We start from the raw sequence: 19050 nt of genomic DNA on the forward strand, positions 1-19050 counted from the left end.
ATACTCCAGAAAATCTAAAATTAAACCACCGCGATGAGAAACACTGAATACACACATACATACATATACCTACATAATACGACACACTTACCCATACATTCCTGTGTAAGCTACGATTGTTATGCAAATGATTAAGCCGCAACGTCGTGATGGCAATTTATACAACCGATGAAAATTGGCCTATTTAATTGTTTGGCGACTAAGCCACTTTGAGAACATTAAAACCGGAAATTTTCTCGTTAATGGCAAACCCAGAGGGGATTTCACACTCGGCGATACTCGACGATGCTAAAATATAAAATTATTAAGAAATATGCGATTAAATAGCCAAAGCGAGTTTATTTTTTTTATTTCAACATGATTTTTATGAAAATCTCCCGAGCTGAGGTGGGGCTCAAGCGAAGTTGTTAACCCGTCGAGGGTCGATCCGTGGCAATTTGACCCCGTATCGAGTGTTGGTACATCAAGTTTAAAGTTTCAAAGTGCTTGGTGTGCGAAGATAGCCCAAATCGATTATGTTTCCGGTTTTGCACACAGCGGACATTGTACACAACCTCCCCGTGGCGTAGGTGTATATTTGAAAGTGTGTAATTGTGTGCAAATATATACCGGAAATTTAAATTGCGTTTGTTTCGAACTTGGTATTGTAAATTAACGGAAATATATTGTTGTGTGTGTGTCTGTGTAGGGGTTCGTACTGACCCGATCGGCCTTAGGAAGCTGAAAAAAAAAATTTTTATCGTCCTTACAGCGTTATAAAATATAATTAAAAAGTGATTTGTGTGCGCAATAAAACATATTTTCAGCGTATCGGGTCACATTTAATTTTAAATAAAAAATAAATAAAATTACCGGAATTGTTCGCAAAAAAAATAATGAAAATTTTCCAAGTAATAAGTACGCCCACGTATTTTATTTGTATGAAAGCGTATTTTAAATTTGAATTGAAGTCTTTTGAAATTAAATGAAACGGTTGCAAATATATTTTATGGTCATGTCCTTTCAACCGTTAGACGCGGATTTTTGCAATCAATTTTCGACACACTTATTTCGAGCCGATTAATTTGAAATTTAGTAAATAAAATTTTCAAAATATCCCTCTAATTTATTTACAAATCTTATATCGCGAGCGACAGAAAATTATATAAATTTACTTCATTGCCATATCAATTAATCAAGGGTTCAATATTTCGTGTGTGTACGTCGTGTTTTTCAATAGAGATAAAAATATAAAAGAGCCTTGTAAAGAAAACGAAATATTTCAAGTCATGTTACTTTTATATTAACCTGCAGCGTGGACTATTGGTTAGCATACTATGATCACGGTTTGATTCCTACTAGTAGCTGTCAGCCAGACCTTGATTTATCTATTTTGTCAATTTTTCCGATTTTCATTGAAACGGTTCCTGTAAATTGGTATTTCCTTTCCAATCTCTCTTGCAAGTTCGCTAATTACTATAATAAAATGATGCAAAATTTTCTCCATATATGCATGTCACTATCGATGATGTTTGTATTAATTTGCATTGTGTAAAAATGCTTGTATTAATTGTATTATTGTATGGTATCTGTATTAGTACACTCGTCGTTTTGGAGCGATCTTTAAAGGTAAGTTTTCATGTTCAATTGAAATAGAATAAAATAAATATGATTTTCAGTAAACAATAAAAGCTATATTTATCCCAATATTATTTACACTGTATAAATTTTAAGGAAATTTTCAAGTTAAAATCCATGTAATAGCAGAGTGAAGTAACAACATTGTTGTTATAAAAATAGACTGACATATCCGTTCTATTTTCTAAAAAAAGAAATTTTAATATTAAAAATAAAAAAAACTGAGGCCTCTCTAAATGCAGACGTCTCTCAGCACGATATTTTATGTCTCATTCCAGCGGCAATTCAACAAGCGAAGAGACTAATGATCACCGTTTTCCCACAGGAGCCTAATGGTGATTTTCCTCCTCGTATAACCGCTTTTTAATTTACCTGTCGCAGGAAATTTTTATATTCAGGTGAAAAAAAATTTGAAGTATTACATAGAAACCACGACTATCTACTATCACATATACATACTTCAGAATTGTAAACAGGTTTATGAGCTCTTTTTCCTAGTATGCTGTACATTAACCTTAGAATAATATAATACTATGATTACTAACAAAATTAAATTAAAATTGTAAAATAGAAAATAGTCAGTAGATCAGTAGCTATTAAAATAGATATAAGATGTATTGTGAACATAATTTAGTAATAATAAAAAGCATTTAAAAATCAAAAATATAAATACTTTGAACACACCAGAAATTTTAAATACACATCATTTCTTTTGTAATACTAAAATTTGAATTTAGTATTTGATATGATAACATACTGTATTTGTTGACTGGCGGCAAACAAAACTACATACATACATACATATGTAGGTACATCTATGTATTATACATGTGTGTGATAAAACGTATCTGTTGCGATGTACATATGTATATGTACATTTGGCGATTTCGACAAACAACTTCTACACAACAAACGGCTTCCTTTCAAACATGCAAATCCGCCAAAACGATTTTGTTGATTGAACGAAATTAATTTCGGCGGTTTCGCAACACGCGAACGTCAATTTTGTGGCGCGTATGTCAATATATTATACTCGTACATACATACATATATGTATGTATGTATGCATATACATACCTATAGTAGCCGAACAAAATCCTATCATCGCCGGATGCGCAAATTAATTTAGAAACGGCCATCAATCATCAAAATTATTTTTCCAGGTCGTAAATAATCAACGATATATAGACAAGACAAACTGTAGGAAAAAATGTTTAAAACAATAAAATTCTTCGACAATCTTTTACGAAGAAGTGCCCAAGTGAGTGAACGTCGTTCGATAAACTTTATAGGGGAGGAAAAATTGTTTGAACTCAATATTTCAACAGTACAAATCATTTATAACATCAATATGAGTATGGGCAACTTCATATTGGATTTAAAAGAGCGCAAGAGGTAAACTTTATCGAAGAAACAATTCAATAAATAATAGCTTTACGTATATAATCACAACAATTCAAAGCCAGTCCTAGTGCCTTCACTTATGTATGAATTCATGCGATTTTTATGCTAAAAAACGATACTCGTCAATAGTATTCTCTTTGATAATAAATCTAAGGAATAATAAATTCAAAGGAATTCAAGATTCCGAATCAAACTATCTGCTAGCTGCTTTTTTACAGAATTATTCGAATATATGTATTTGCTAGACTATGATACTTAGACATTAAAATCGGGCTGAGGAGTCGGAGTCACAGAGTCACAGAGTCGGAGTCACGGAGTCACAGAGACGAATTTGTTTACTGAAATAAATAATACGCAAATTCTCGAGGAACTCCGTTTATGGGCTCCAGAATATTCCCATATATCTCGATAGTGCTCTCTCTACTTGCCTATATTTGCGCACATACATATGTACATACATACATATACATATGTACAATATGTATGTATGTACATGCTTGCTCCAAAGCTCGCCGGTATCGCTTAAGATATTCCTTCTCAATGAAATAGCAATCAGTGTTGACCTATTCTGCATTTCACACAAGGATTTATAAAAAATTATATTTTTCAATTTAAATATTATATATTATTTTATCTACATATGTACGTAGTAACAATAGATGAAGTTCTATGATCAATGAAAAATTTGAATTCGAGATTTTGATTTTTATTGTATTTCATTTTTATTTTTTACATTTTTCGTATTATTCTTATGTTTCTAGTATTTCATTATTATTTTTATTACTTCATTTTTTAATTAATCTATTTACGTGTTTCCGGCCAAAGTGGCGCTTCAAGGCAACTCCTTTTTATTACTCCTCAGGGCAACTCCTGTTTATTTTTATTATTTTTGTTTTTATTACGGTATGTGTCAAACTAGAGTCTCCAATTGTATTAAGTAAATCCCTTAATAAATTTACATTTAATGATTTTTTTAAAAAAAATACTTTATAAATAAAATTTCTGCGTCTCATATCTTTTTATTCTCATTTTTACTCTCATTTTTTTTATTTAAATTAATTTGTTTGTCTATGCAATTCATGCACATACAGTATGTACTATGAATATAATTACTTTTTATTTATACCTATTTCATACCAATAATTCAAAAAATTGGGTTAAATGTCAATTTTTAGTGACTTTTTTAGTTTCTTTAATTTTAAATTCACTATTATGTTTATTACTAGTAATTTTATACGTTGGCAATAAAATCATTCCTGTTGGAGTCGATAAATTTTGAATCGACTCACAGCCCTGTATAAAAGTGAACATTGCTATATACTAATATTAATAGAAAATGATAATAAAAGTAATTCATAGACGGGTATAGCATATTCAAATATACATATGTACATAGAAGATAAAATATATTCAAGCGAAAATTTTGAGTTTACACACATATTGTTGAATTATATAATAATAGTCCGAACGGTGTTTGTATTCAAAGTATGAAATTCTACGAATGCATTAGTAGAATGTTTTTCCGACAATTTCCCGACTTCGGAGAAGTCGTGCCGATTTTTTCGTGTAGGGTGCCAAAAATAGATGTGAATTAAAATAGAAAAAAGCTGAAAAGGTGAGGTGTTGAATTCGAAATGGCGGCCGCCTGCTCGTCTGAAACAAAAGTCGTAAAGAAGAAGGTGTGTAATGAAAGCGAGGTGAGAATTCTATCTCGCGTAAATGTGCGTAATACCTGCGAAATAATACCCCGGTTCCGGTTCCGGTTCGTCGACATTCAACACACATACGCCGCCACCCCCTACCTGCGAGATGAACCAACCCTCCAACCTCTAATTCAGACGAAAAACCCATAAAACCTGGAGTGCATTACGCGACTTAAAATGCGGGATCCAGCCTCCATATATTGAGTGTCGGCTTAAAACGTGCAACCGACGAGTTCAGACTCGTTTATTTTAATTGGATTTGCAGTGCATATATTGTTCGCGCGTTTCAATAACATTTTACATTGATTATTGTGCAAATAAATTAAAAATCGGCTTTCAAATACATATCCATATGCATTAATTAATAAGTGTGTTCGTTGTCGCGTTCGGTCGTGTCGCCAAAGTGTGTTTTTGCTACTTCTTCATTGTTACTAAATAAAATATAAAATGGCCAAGTACGTGCAAAGCGTCTCCAAAATATTAGAGAGTATGGTCCAAGTCCTCATGGACCCTGTCAATAGATTTAGCAAGGACCAAATGGCCAAATTGATGCCTTTCACCTCTGATATCTCGCAAACTGTAGGCGAAATGTCCTGTAATATTGCAATGCTGGAAGGAGAGCTGTCAGCTACCAAAATTTATATGTCTAAAGATACACCCACCACGATTGAATCGACATTGGAACTTGTTAGTGAAATGGAAGAAAGAAAAAATAGAAAAAACAATGTTATCATATTTGACATTACTGAAACAGGTAATAATGACGACAATAATGTAATCGCAAATTTATTGTCAAAAGCCGAGCTACCTAACCACAAATTCACCGCTCATAGAATCGGATTAAAACAAGGTACGAAGCCAAGGCCCCTAAAAGTTAAACTCGATGTACAGCAAACAGCAATATCATTACTTAGAAAAGGACCCAAATTAGGAATTAAAATAAAAAATGACCTAACGTACATGCAAAGACTACATATAAACAATTTGTGGAACGAAATGAATACCAGAAAAGACAAAGGTGAAAGTGACTTAATAATAAAATATTTTAATGGAGTGCCTAAAATAATAAATAAAAATAGTACAAAAAACTAACAATATATTACCAAAATGTCAGAAGCATTATATCTAAAATACAATTCCTTAAAAATGCTATAGCTGCTTCCGCATATGACATCATATTATTAACAGAAACGTGGCTAAACAACCTTATAAATGACTCCGAACTAAACTTTCATACATACAATATGTATAGATATGATAGAAACATAAACACCAGTACGAAGACTCGTGGCGGTGGCGTGGCAATTCTTATTAAAAAAGTTCATTCATCATCTGTCATCATCAACACAAACAATTCCATCGAACAAATATTTATATCAACCAAAATTTTCAATGTAAAGTGCATATTCGGTTGTGTTTACATCCCTCCATCCTCTGACATTAGTGTATATAATAATTTTATAAATAATATTGAAACAATCAGATTAAAATATCCTGATTCAAAATTCTTAATAACTGGTGATTTTAATCTACCAAATTTGGACTGGCAAAACCTTGAAATGAATGAAAATTCTCCAATTCATCAAGAAATTATAAATTTATCTTTAAATTTAGGTCTTAAACAATTTAATACTATTTCCAATTTGAATGATCGTGTCTTAGATTTAGTTTTTTCCAATTTCAAAAACACTAACGTTATGAAATCTCATGATGTTCTATCTCCAGTGGATGGCCATCATCCACCCCTAGATATTATTATTACTTTAAATAAATCTACTAATCTACCTTTAATTCAGCAAAATATTTTTGATTTTCACAGAGCCGATTATAACGAAATCATGAACCAATTAAATGTCACTAATTGGTCGTTCTTAAACGATAACATTAACTTTGAATCAAAAGTCATTATGCTGAATGAATTATTAATCTCTTGTATATACAACCATGTTCCTCAATATAAAAATAAGTTGCATTTTTTTCCAAAATGGTTTAGTCCCGAATTAAAAAACCTAATACATAAAAAAAAAGTGTGCACAAATTATTCAAAATTTATAACTCTACACACATATATATTGAATTCAAAAAACTAAGAGCTTTGTGTAAACTACATATATCCAAATGTTTTAAACTTTATATTAAAAAAACAGAATCATTCATTGATTCAAAATCCAAATATTTTTGGTCATTTACTAAAGAATTAAACAACAATAAAACATATATACCAGAAAACATTCAACTTAACGGTAAATTTGTTGACAATACTAATGATTCAGTCAATCTTTTTGCTGATTTTTTCAAATCGATCTATGTCAAAAACAACAACAATAATTCTAATTATAGCATTGTAAATAATAATGTCCTGATTTCACCTTTACATTCTATAAATATATCTATTCAAAAATTGATTAACAAAATAAATGCCTTAGATATATCTAAATCTGCGGGTCCTGACAACATACCCCCAATTTTTATCAAGAATTGTGCCAATGTATTAACTTATCCTCTTTTTAATCTCTTTAATCAATCTATTTCCACTGGTATATTTCCCAATTCTTGGAAGTCTGGCTATTTAATGCCTCTCCATAAAAATGGGGATAAACATAATGTAATGAACTATAGAGCCATCTGTCAACTATCAACTATTCCAAAACTTTTTGAAAGTTTAGTATTAGACGAATTTATTCCTTTCATTAATAACATTATTATTCCACAACAACATGGTTTTACTTCTGGTAGATCTACCTTATCCAATTTATTATTATATGAAAATTTTATTTCTAGTGCCTTATCTGTTAAATTGCAAGTTGACTCAATTTACACTGATTTCAGTAAAGCATTTGACAAAGTTGATATTGAGATTTTATTATATAAACTAAACAGTATCGGAATCAGCGGTGTATTACTAAACTGGTTTCGGAGCTATTTGTCCAATAGATCATTATTAGTTAAAATCGGCCATTCTAAATCTTACTCCTTTAATCCAACTAGTGGCGTTCCCCAAGGATCTCACATGGGACCAGTCCTATTCAATATTTTTATAAATGATATTATAAATATATTTAATGATGTTAAAGTGCTCTTATTTGCAGACGATTTAAAAATATTTAAATGTATAAAAGACACTAACGATTGTGCTACTTTACAAACTAATTTAAACTCATTAAACGATTGGTGTTCTTTTAATAAATTATATTTAAACATTAAGAAGTGTTCTGTTGTCAGGTTCAGTAGGTCAAATAACAAAATTATTTATAATTATCATATAAATAATGAATCATTACCATCATCATCGCTAATTAAAGATCTAGGAGTTATTTTTGACGACAAATTAACTTTTAATTCTCATATAAATTTTATCACAAAAAATGCCATCAAAACACTTGGTTTCTTAATAAGAAATAGTACTCACTTCAAAAATGTAAATACGATTAAAATTTTATACACCACTCTGGTTAGAAACCAATTAGAGTACAATTCTACCATTTGGTCTCCTTATTTAATGAAACAAATTAACATAATAGAGTCAGTGCAAATAAAGTTCACTAGATTCATCAAATTAAAATTTTTTAAAAGTCATAATCACTATGTCAGTAACGTTATTATTTATAGGAAACTTAATTTGCTAAAATTATATGACAGAAGGAAAATTAACGATATTTCAGTTCTGTGTGGTCTTCTTAATGGCACTATTAAATGCTCTGACTTGGTGAGTTTAGTGTGCTTCCATGTGCCGGGTAGATCAATTAGATGTAACCATCTTTTTGATATGCCCAGGTTTACCACTAATTACTCATTGAACTCAGCTATGTTGAGACTGCACAGAGTTGGAAACGAATTATCCATGGTCGATTTATTCATTGTTAGTAAATATAACATGAAATCTATTTTATTTAAATATTTTTTTAATATAATGTAATTTATTTTGTAGTATATGAATGTATGTGTATTTTTCTTTTATATTTCATTTTAATTTTTTTTTCTTTTTCTTTCTCTATTTCCAACATGTAAAATGGTCAATTTTTTCTTGACCGTAAAATAAAATAAAATAAAAAATAAATAAAATTAGTGCAAAACGACCACATTTCAAATTATCGGGGGGAAAATACATATGTTTTTAAGATTCATCTTTCATGCTTAATATTATTATATTTTAATATACATATGTATATCAATCATAATAGTGAAAGTTTATTCAACAGATCTTTGGTGTTTTGCAATTGTTAATTCGCATCAATAATCTCAACATTGGGCTGCAGAGTGCAGTTTGATCGTCATCGATGGAATATTTACAAGACTGGGCGATGACGATGACGATGTAATGTCGGGATAGTCGACCTTCCAGGTTGAATTGATTGAAGCAGCAGCAATATTGAGGCGTACTGCAATAAACTCTTTAGTTTTTCTCAATGCAATAGGAAGAGGAACATCTATGTACATATGACGGAGCTGCTATAGCAGTGCAATAGTTAAGTGGCAAAGGTTATCGCACAGTGTTCTCAACTCATTTTTTGTGAATAATCATTATGTGTGATGATGGTATTTGGTACTAATGTACAAAATTTTGACTTATATTTGATTTTTTTGCTTTAGGCAACCTGTAGTGGCACTATAGTTGAGGTTAATATACGTATATAATGGATAAATAAATATATAGAAACCTTTTTGGTTATTTGGTTAAACCTTTTATTCTTTATGGATAAATAAATATATAGAAACCTATTATGAAAAAATATTGAAATACTGCATGTTTCTGTTCAAAATCCGATTATTGTAATCCGAGTTTAATGAATTTTGACCAATTGACATCGTAACGACGTAAATAGACAAAATTTATCCTACATGTTTTTTTATGAACTCTCGATGAAAAAAGTCTTCGCAATTAATCGAAAGAATTTTCAAGTTAAATTTTAATCAAGTATTAAAATATGTAACTCGCATATACAATTTTTCTAGTGCTTTTGTATTTTTAAAAATATATTTAAGACTAAATAAGACGATAAACATACATTATTTTCAGTTTTTTTACTTTATCTATGTTTTTATTTAACGTCGTCAAATACGTCAATTGCTTTCGCTGCATTTCTATCCAAAATTATGATATTTTATGACGTTACAGAAAGGTGACAAAGACCGATACCGATGATGAAAAATTAGTCAAATATTTTCATGTACACGTGCACTCTGACCGCCTCAGGTGAATAGTACCCTTTTCTGAACACCCTCTCGACCCCTACGGCTCTTCACAGTTAAAAATTCTCTCACATCTCGAGCATCTGTTTTTGCCTTAAATTAGCAGTGAAATACATGCGCCGAAGAAAATAATTTAATATTAAAGATATACGAATCACAAATCTTCTAATGCTCTTATTGTAGAAAATTAAATAATATGCTAACCTGCATAAAATGTCATAATAATTTATTGATAAACATAAATCCGCGGCAAATAGACGAGAGGTTCTCATATGGAACACCGAGATGTAACCCCGAAACCGAGGATAATCCCGATTTTCCGAGGAGCCTGAAAGCCCTCACCGTATTATATATTTCATATACATACATACAAGTATATGCTTATGTATGTATGTACATATATACATATATATATATATATATATATATATATATATATATATATATATATATATATATATATATATATATATATATATATATATATATATATATATATATATATATATATATATATATATAAATCAATATTGAAAAAATAATCAATAAAAGTGAACTTTTCCAACTTCAATACAACATACATATGTACATGCATATATGTATGTACATACATATGTAAGTATAGACTTTGCCAACTGCTTCTATCGAACGCATTGGTTTTTTTGTGTTGCTAAATTCGTTTGTTCGCACGATACGACCGGAAGTAATAATACACATAACGATGTAACACAATTCAAACAAAATCAATCAAAACAAACGTATGTATATGTGAATTATAAAACGGTTCGGTGCCTTCGCGTTTTCTATACGACGCAATTTAACGGGGCTTTGTTTTATTATTCGTCGGGTTCGAGGAATGGGGGAGGATATCAGGGTGGGTCGGTGGGAGGTAAAAATGGAACAATCGGCGCAAAAGAACGGCCCCGTCACGCCGTTGATTTGATATTTCGCTAAATATGGCTGGCCATGGTGAAAATTGGATTTAACGCGTCGTCGACCGGCGCGAAAAACAAATCGTAACTCCTCCTCTTCTTCTCCTCGTTCCTGCACAAATTAAGCATTCATTTTCCATGATTATCGGGAGAAAACGCGACTCCTACGGAGACGCTTATCGGCTAACATTTATCAAACGCTCGCACTTGCCGCATGTCGACAAACCAAATTATAAAATGGTAATCGCGAATTGTATACACACGCTGGTTATCGTTTCGTAACAAATATACAGTGATTTGAAATGTATATGCAAACAGTTGCCGAATTTATGGAATTAAATCCTGATTCACACGTGAGTCCATTTTGTAATAGATGCCAACTGTTTTACTAGTGTTATTTATAAAAACCGATAATTTTTATTTCAATTATACCATACGATTGTGGAATAGTGAATTCAAGCCTTTGGAAGTGGGTCAAAAATTGATCCCAAGATTCCCACACAAATAGAAATGTTAAGCAAATGAAACCGTATAAAAAGTCTTCATTCTTTACATAGACTCTTTTCATTGCTTACACCAGTGAAATTTATGAAAATTTTCTACATATAAATTGCTTCAATTTGAATTCTATTCAATTGAATTTTGCTGATTTTAACCAACTTAATGAAACGATACATACTCATAATAATCACTGAACTATACAAAATCATTAATTTGCACATTCGATAAATAAACTAAGAGACAACATTTTGAAACCAAGAAGAAAATCACTCTAAAAAAGACACTCTAAAAAAAACACAAATAAATTCGTCACATTATAAAAATGATATTACTTTGAAATGGAAATAAGAAAAAAGAATGAAAAATTTTCGACATTCATTTCAATATATAATTATTTCACGATAAGCATAATTCAAACCAAAAATATTGTAGTGTATAAAAATATACATTCAATAAATTACAGATTTCATTGAAGAAATAATAAATATTAATGATTTCTATGAAAACATTAACAGTGAACAAAACGTAGTCGGTATATTATCCGAATAATTTCCATACATTTGAATCGTTCGCTTACCGATATCTAAAACTCATTGCTAGCACATAGAAAAATAAAAAAAAGATGGCCGCCCATACATTTCAGACGTTCACAATTTTCCATTTTCCTTCTCCTTGGAAGGGAGGGAGGGCAGGGGGCAAAACGACGGTGTGGAGCTTTTTTTCAGCCATATTTCACAGTCACGACACACTATTTCGTGCTTAGCAAGCGTATACACGGTCGTTGTGTTGTTAAGCTGACGAACAATATGAAGAAAATGCAACTGAAACGAGAAAAAAAATGCTACTGGGGATCGTGCTCCTTGCGACACTATAACGACCTCCGTGACAAACTACAACTCAACCGTTACACGACTCAACCTTCGGAAATGAAAAAAGAAAGAAAGGAACAATATGTTCGTACCAACGCAGGTTATACCTAAATATTATAATATATATGTATATATACGTATATGAAATATCCCAATACAATATTTCATCCGGGAATTTCATCCATGCATTCCAAATACACTACATTGTCTGGAAAAATAGCTCGAATTGATTATATATGAATTGTACGTAAATACACACACACACAAAGCAATAAAATAATTGGACGCAAAAGTTTCAACGCGATTCCGAACGCTTGAATCGTCAGAGAATCGATCTGATCATTCCGTTCTATTGAAAAGTGAACTATTTGAATAATTTCAACATTTAAACGTCAACCGTAAATTGGACTTCCGAAGAATTCTCTCTAATTTTAATTGTGCCGAATGGGCTCATTCAATATTTGCATAGAGCACAATAAATTGGTATAATCATTTGATATTAAATACCAAATAACTTCTGTTTTAATGAATGTTTATTTGACAGTTATTCATTTAACAACAACCATATAAGCTGTAAATACGAAAAATCGATTCATTTAATAATGATTCCATGTGAAAAATTCGTCATGTATGAAATTGTGGGTAAAAAATAACATTTTCATTTGTTACCAAATATATTATACAAAATTACACATTATATAAAATATATGTACAGACCAAAATTAAAAATGCCCTATAATGACAAATAAACATTTAGAAAATGAATGCTTTTTAATTTCATTTTTTTTTTCCTTTTTTTTTAATTTCATTTTTTTATTTAATTTAATATTTGCTATAGAATAAAAGTGGCTGTTTTCCAAAAAAACATTTATTTATTTCTCCGTAAATTTACTTTTGGATATCATTGGAACAAATAATAAAATATTTAGTACTATACATATATGAATGTATCTTCCAAGTGTATCTTCCAGTTGTAATATATTTTGACTAATTTGTATATATTCCATCTAACCTGGTACCAACTACCGTTATAGTTAAAGTATATTTTCAGTTGTAATATTTTTTGACTAGTTGGAATTCATTGCATCTAAGCCGCTTAGTTTGATTCATATGGCGAATTGCATTCCAACTGGTCAAAATATTTTACAACTGAAAATACACTTTCAACTGTAAGTTGGTACCAGGCGAGATGAAAATGTTTGGTTCCTGTGAAAACGTCACTCGACTAGTAAATTCGAGTTGAAAAGTCAAAGTTTTGTTTTGGACATATTCTAAAAACTATCGTAATACGGTACTCATTACCCTTATTCGTAATATCTAGCAAAAATTAACGCATTATTGAATTCTAATGAGTCAAAACTCAACTGCTGTACTATACTACTCGCGCACATTATTGAAAATGTATTTGCGCTTATAGAGATATAATTTACTAGTTGATTTTTATTTGAATATGAATGACCTAAAACGCCAGTTGGAATATATTACAATTGAAAATTCATTTCGACTGTAACATAACTGTACATATTTACATATACATACAGTCTTTTACGGGAATCCATACAGAATAACAGTTAATTCTTCAACAATAAAAATATTGTATTATTGCTATCATATTATGTCGTGAATATGCTTACATATGTACAAAATTCAACTTAGCAAAATTCAACAGCGTAGGAGTGAACATTTCAAATGGTGGCGAGGACGATTTACACTGGCACACAAAGGTCGGCAGTTGCGGAATGAAAGGGAACCGGGAGAGTGTCGAAACAGAGATCTGCCCAAGCGGGAGGGCTGTGCAAACTTCCCTGAAACCAACCCTGGAATTTACAGCCAAACAAACATATTCGTCGAAAGTTGTGCGCACACGCTACGAGTACATATTCGCCGGGACACGAGTTCGCACAAAACGCCTTCTAATTACCAGACAATTTGAAACGCGTCAAACTTTACAAACCCCGCAGCGGAATTAATTTCAGGCAGACGTTCAAAGACGTGTATGCAAAAGAACAATTTGTCTTCTTTCCCCCTCTTCCACTTTTGAGCAATATCGCCTGCGCCGATGCACTCGATAAATCTATGGTCTGGCGGATTTTAAACACCCTTCGACTTCGAATATAAACTGACGGGAGAGGTGACAAGGGGAGGGTGGGTCCATAGTATCGGTTGTAATTTGACGAACGTAGTCGCACCAGAAAATACGAGGAGAGAGTTTTGTGGTCGTAAAGGGTGCAATAAAGACGAAGCGAACCGTCGGTTGTCGAACCGGTATGATAGTATTCCAATGCAACCGATGATACATCCGGGAAGTTGCTATGGAAATAATACGTTTGTCGGTTTTCCGAGATGAATCGATTTTACAAACGATGACGTACATATGTATATGTATGTATGTTAGATAGTACTAATTTCCAAGCACATTTTATGTTTTTTTACATACATATTATGGGTGACCGTGAAAAAGTCGAAGATATTCGTTTATCATGCATACATATGAAAAACGGTTTGTATATACATATATCAGTGGCGTACGGTAAAACTCTCTCTCCCCCGTCGTACATCCTTGCGCGAGCAGGATACAACGGGAACAGGCTTTTCCTCCCGTATCCTGCGCGTGCACATTAAACAAGGCTGTATGACAAAAAGAGAGATAATTTCACCGCATGCCACTGATATATATTATATATACATAGTACCGTTTACCATGCACCCTTTTTTATTTTTCGACTTAAAATCTTTCGATTTTCGATCTTTGCCTAGCGATATTTTCCTTCCGACCTTTTCACTTTCGGTGCCGTGAGGTAGACACACATATTATGTATGTATGAAGTACAGGTTTCTTACATATTTTATTTCTCGATTTGATTAGCCATCAAGAGTCGTGATGTAGTTTTCTACAGCGTATTGGAATGTTTCTAGGATATGTATAAGCTTAAGAAAGTTATCTCATCACAGTACGACTTCAAAAGGATGAGCATTGAAGATAAGTTAGAAGTCAACGTCAAGACGAGGACGTGCAGCCCCTTTTTCACACACGCAAACATGTATGTACATATGTACATATGTACGTATGAAAATATGAATACATTTAGTATCTAATACTGGTCATACATATACTACATTGAAAACAGTTTTAACTTTACAAATATGAATAAAATATATTTACCTTTTCAATGCTTACAACAAATGAGATTTTCTTTAGTTTTTGCACTCAAAACCTGTAACAAAAATTATTCAAACTTATTACATTATTTTTAACTAATTATTCGTTTCATTTTATAAAGGCAGATGCTCTAACATTTTCTAAAGATTTTAATTATTATTTTTAATTATGATTTATTTTTACTAAAACTTTGTATATTCCATATTTATGCACTATTTACATAAAAACATATTTTAAAAAATAAACTCTTTAAAATTAATTTCTTGCAGAAGCAGCATTATAAAATAGGCTAACGTGTGACGATACGACAATATTTACGATAATTTTTCTCATCACGGAGGATTGCGGTATTGAAAATATTCTACGCGATAAACCGCATTCAATTAAAGAAACAATAAAATCAAATATAATTCAAATTGAAATTGTAGAAGCCTTCATCCAGCAGTGGATGGTGAACTGTTGTTAATGATGATTTAATTAGAAATAATGAAATCATCATTAACAAAAATTCACCATCCACTGCTGGATGAAGGCTTCTCCAACAGGCTTCCAGTCGTTTCTGTTTTAACAACACTCGTCCATCTCACCCCATACATTTTCCTAATTTCGTCTGCCCATCTTTCTTGCGGTCTTCCTTTTGTCCTTTTTACATTCTCTCGGGTTCCATTCTAGCACTTTTGTAGTCCAACTTTCGTCCATTCTTCTAACTACGTGACCTACCCATTGCCATTTCCATCTTGGGCATGGAAGTTTTTAAATCTGGACCGTGAATTACGCCACATATATACATACATATGTACATATGTACATACGTGCATAGATACATGTATTACAATTTATAAGAAAGCTAGACTAAAATCGATATTGAACGTTTTCATCATTTTAGGAATTGATCTAGTTTTGCACTGAATATACATACATATATATATACAATGTCCACGGCGAGTTAGCCGCAAGCGTCTTATCCGCATCGTCCAAAAGATATTGAAAGGAAAACTTCAACAATTCAATCATCGGAGCCTGCGGGCGACTGACGAAAGGACGAAAAAGGCGTCCAGGCCAATATACGAAGAGAAATAGAGCGAGACAGACAGGACATCGTAGAAAACTTGCCATGGATAGTGCACAACTTTCTTAACCACAACTCGCTAGAACGAGTTTTCACACCAGCTAGTTACTCTCGAATTTTATCAAGTGCCGGGAGGCACACGACGAACGGACACTTTTGATGCTGACAACTTTGCCATCTACCGCATACGAATGTCGTAAATAATAAATATATTTATATATGTAATATGTAGTAAGATCAAAAATGAATGTATTTAAAATTAGCATTGCATAAATGTAATAGATTTTAATGCTTAGCTTATTCGACATAACGAACACTTTTATATCAATTGTAACGAGATATGAATTTCATAGAAAAGAATTTTGTGGATATCCATATTTTGGTCGGACATTTCATATTCGCGTATATTTCACAAGGTTCGATTTGCCCATTACTGTCATCTATGATATTTACGAGACGAAGGAGAGAGAGAAGCTTTCTCCGGGCTGCCACTCTGGAGCACGAGTAGGTATACTCGTTAGGGGAACAATCACAGACGTCGCGGCTCCATTAAGGCGTGTCATACTCTGAAAAGATACGAACGGGATGAATATCCACGCTTATTATCTCGATTTGTATATGAACGCACTCACAAAGGCGCATAATGGGCCAGTCAACGCGTTAAAATGACATTTTTCCATGAGAACGCTCAGAAAGTAAGTCGACAGGGTAATATTATGTTATATGTATGTATGTATGTATAAAGCACATCGAATGTGATTTGAATTTTGATTATAAAAATACCATACATATCTTAAAATATTATAACAGTTTAGTATCATTTTATTTTTGAAATCGGAACCAACGATTTTGTTAATATTATACGAGGCTACCGCTTTCGTGCCCGCTTTCTGCCAAGCAATAATATATCAATGAATTTATGTCAACTTAATGTAACTTTGAATACAAGATAGATCAAAATTTACAGTCATTCACCATCCACTACTGGATGAAGACCTATCCAACATTTTTCCATTCGTGTCAACTTTGAGCAACTCTCATCCATCTCACTCCACAGATTTTCCTAATTGCATCCACCCTACTCCTTTGTGGCTTTCATTGCACCCTTTTACATTCTCTCAAGTAACATTCGAGCACACCTTTCGTTCATCTTTCATCCATTCTTCTAGGTAAGTGATCCGCCATTACCATTCCAATCTCTTCATTATTTCCACTATTTATTTATTTTATTTTATATTTGAAATTGTGGCATTACAGGAATTCCTAATGCACCACAATGGTCAAAAATATAACACAAAAGAAACAAAATTAATACATATTATACATACAATTCACAAAAAAAAACAAAGTTCAAGCAATGAGAGTATTCACATAATAATATTTAATATACAGAGAAAAAAAGTTATAGGCGTTTAAACAATTGAAATCTGACATGGCGAAAAGTGAGAAGTTCGAGGAAGTATTTTCAAACGTGTCTAATACGATTTTTTTCACCATTGTAATGGCGGATGACACTTCCACTTGTATTGATGACCAAAATGAGCAAAATGGCAAAGTATGAAAACGATCGGATAAGAGGCAAAAATTTTCCTCAATAGTAATCGTAAGTGAAAGTAAGAAGAGGTAAGTAATACAAGTTTGGAATGTCTTGTATCAACAGTCAGTACCAATATATGTATGTACATATATATGTATGTACAAGAACCGACAGTGAACACAAATAATTAACCATATCAACTACCCTTGTGATACTTCTCACCCAGGTATTCCCTTTTATATCTCTCCTCGTTATGCCGGGCATACAGTCTTCCATACTTATTTGAGTACATTTGAATGCAATACTAAGACTTCTAGATATTTTTTTATTTAATTTATTTTTTTAATTAAAAAAATGTAGTTTTTACCATGATGTCATTACGGGTTGCCCCTAAGTGACATCCGTGTATTAAAATTGAGCATATATAAATTGATAGATTAGAAATTGCAAATCATATTCAAATAGTAAGTAGGATTTACAAATGTATACAAATATGAACCGTTTCAATTATGAAATCAGAATAATTTGGGAAACTCTAATAGAAAACGACCGACCCGGAGCACAAATATCCAAGTTTGGATAGCTGCACTAATAAATTCTCTTCTCAATCAAGGCCGAACACGTGAACCTCTCGTTGGTTAGCATTAAAACATTAACATGAAATATGTACGTAAATATGTATGTATACATACATATTTATAGATATAGGCTGTTCAGGATCATAATTAATATAGTAAAACCATTGTTAATGAAAAAAAGAAAATGCACAACGGCTTGCGAATGGCAATGGCACGAGTATATCTAATTATAACAGGAGCCACAATGAGATTTTGTATTTGAATAGAATACTATGACAGTACATAGTTGAGTCCCAAGCAATGTCCTTTGCGTATGCTGTTTCGTGTTTGAGGACAAGCGGTTGATTTTTCGCACCAATTACTCGTATTCGCGCCGGGACGATTGTTTGCCTTTGTTCTTGTGTATCCATTGTATCACATGGGACACCACTCTTGCCCGAAATAAAGCCCGTCACACAAACACACACACACACAAAACACATACATAAAT

The 19050-nt window shown here is 32.0% G+C and overlaps 1 protein-coding gene across 1 annotated transcript in view; it reads right to left on the bottom strand.

The window, feature by feature from the left end:
• The window catches only part of gogo (thrombospondin-1 like protein golden goal), a 230965-nt gene that overhangs the window by 174046 nt on the left and 37869 nt on the right, over window positions 1–19050 (bottom strand). The window contains exon 2 of the mRNA XM_077427072.1: window positions 15380–15431. The gene's annotated coding sequence lies outside the window, so the exon portion shown is untranslated. The remainder of the gene's footprint in view (window positions 1–15379; window positions 15432–19050) is intronic.

Source organism: Arctopsyche grandis, chromosome 3, assembly GCF_051622035.1.
Source record: "Arctopsyche grandis isolate Sample6627 chromosome 3, ASM5162203v2, whole genome shotgun sequence".
Taxonomy (NCBI): Eukaryota; Metazoa; Arthropoda; class Insecta; order Trichoptera; family Hydropsychidae; genus Arctopsyche; species Arctopsyche grandis.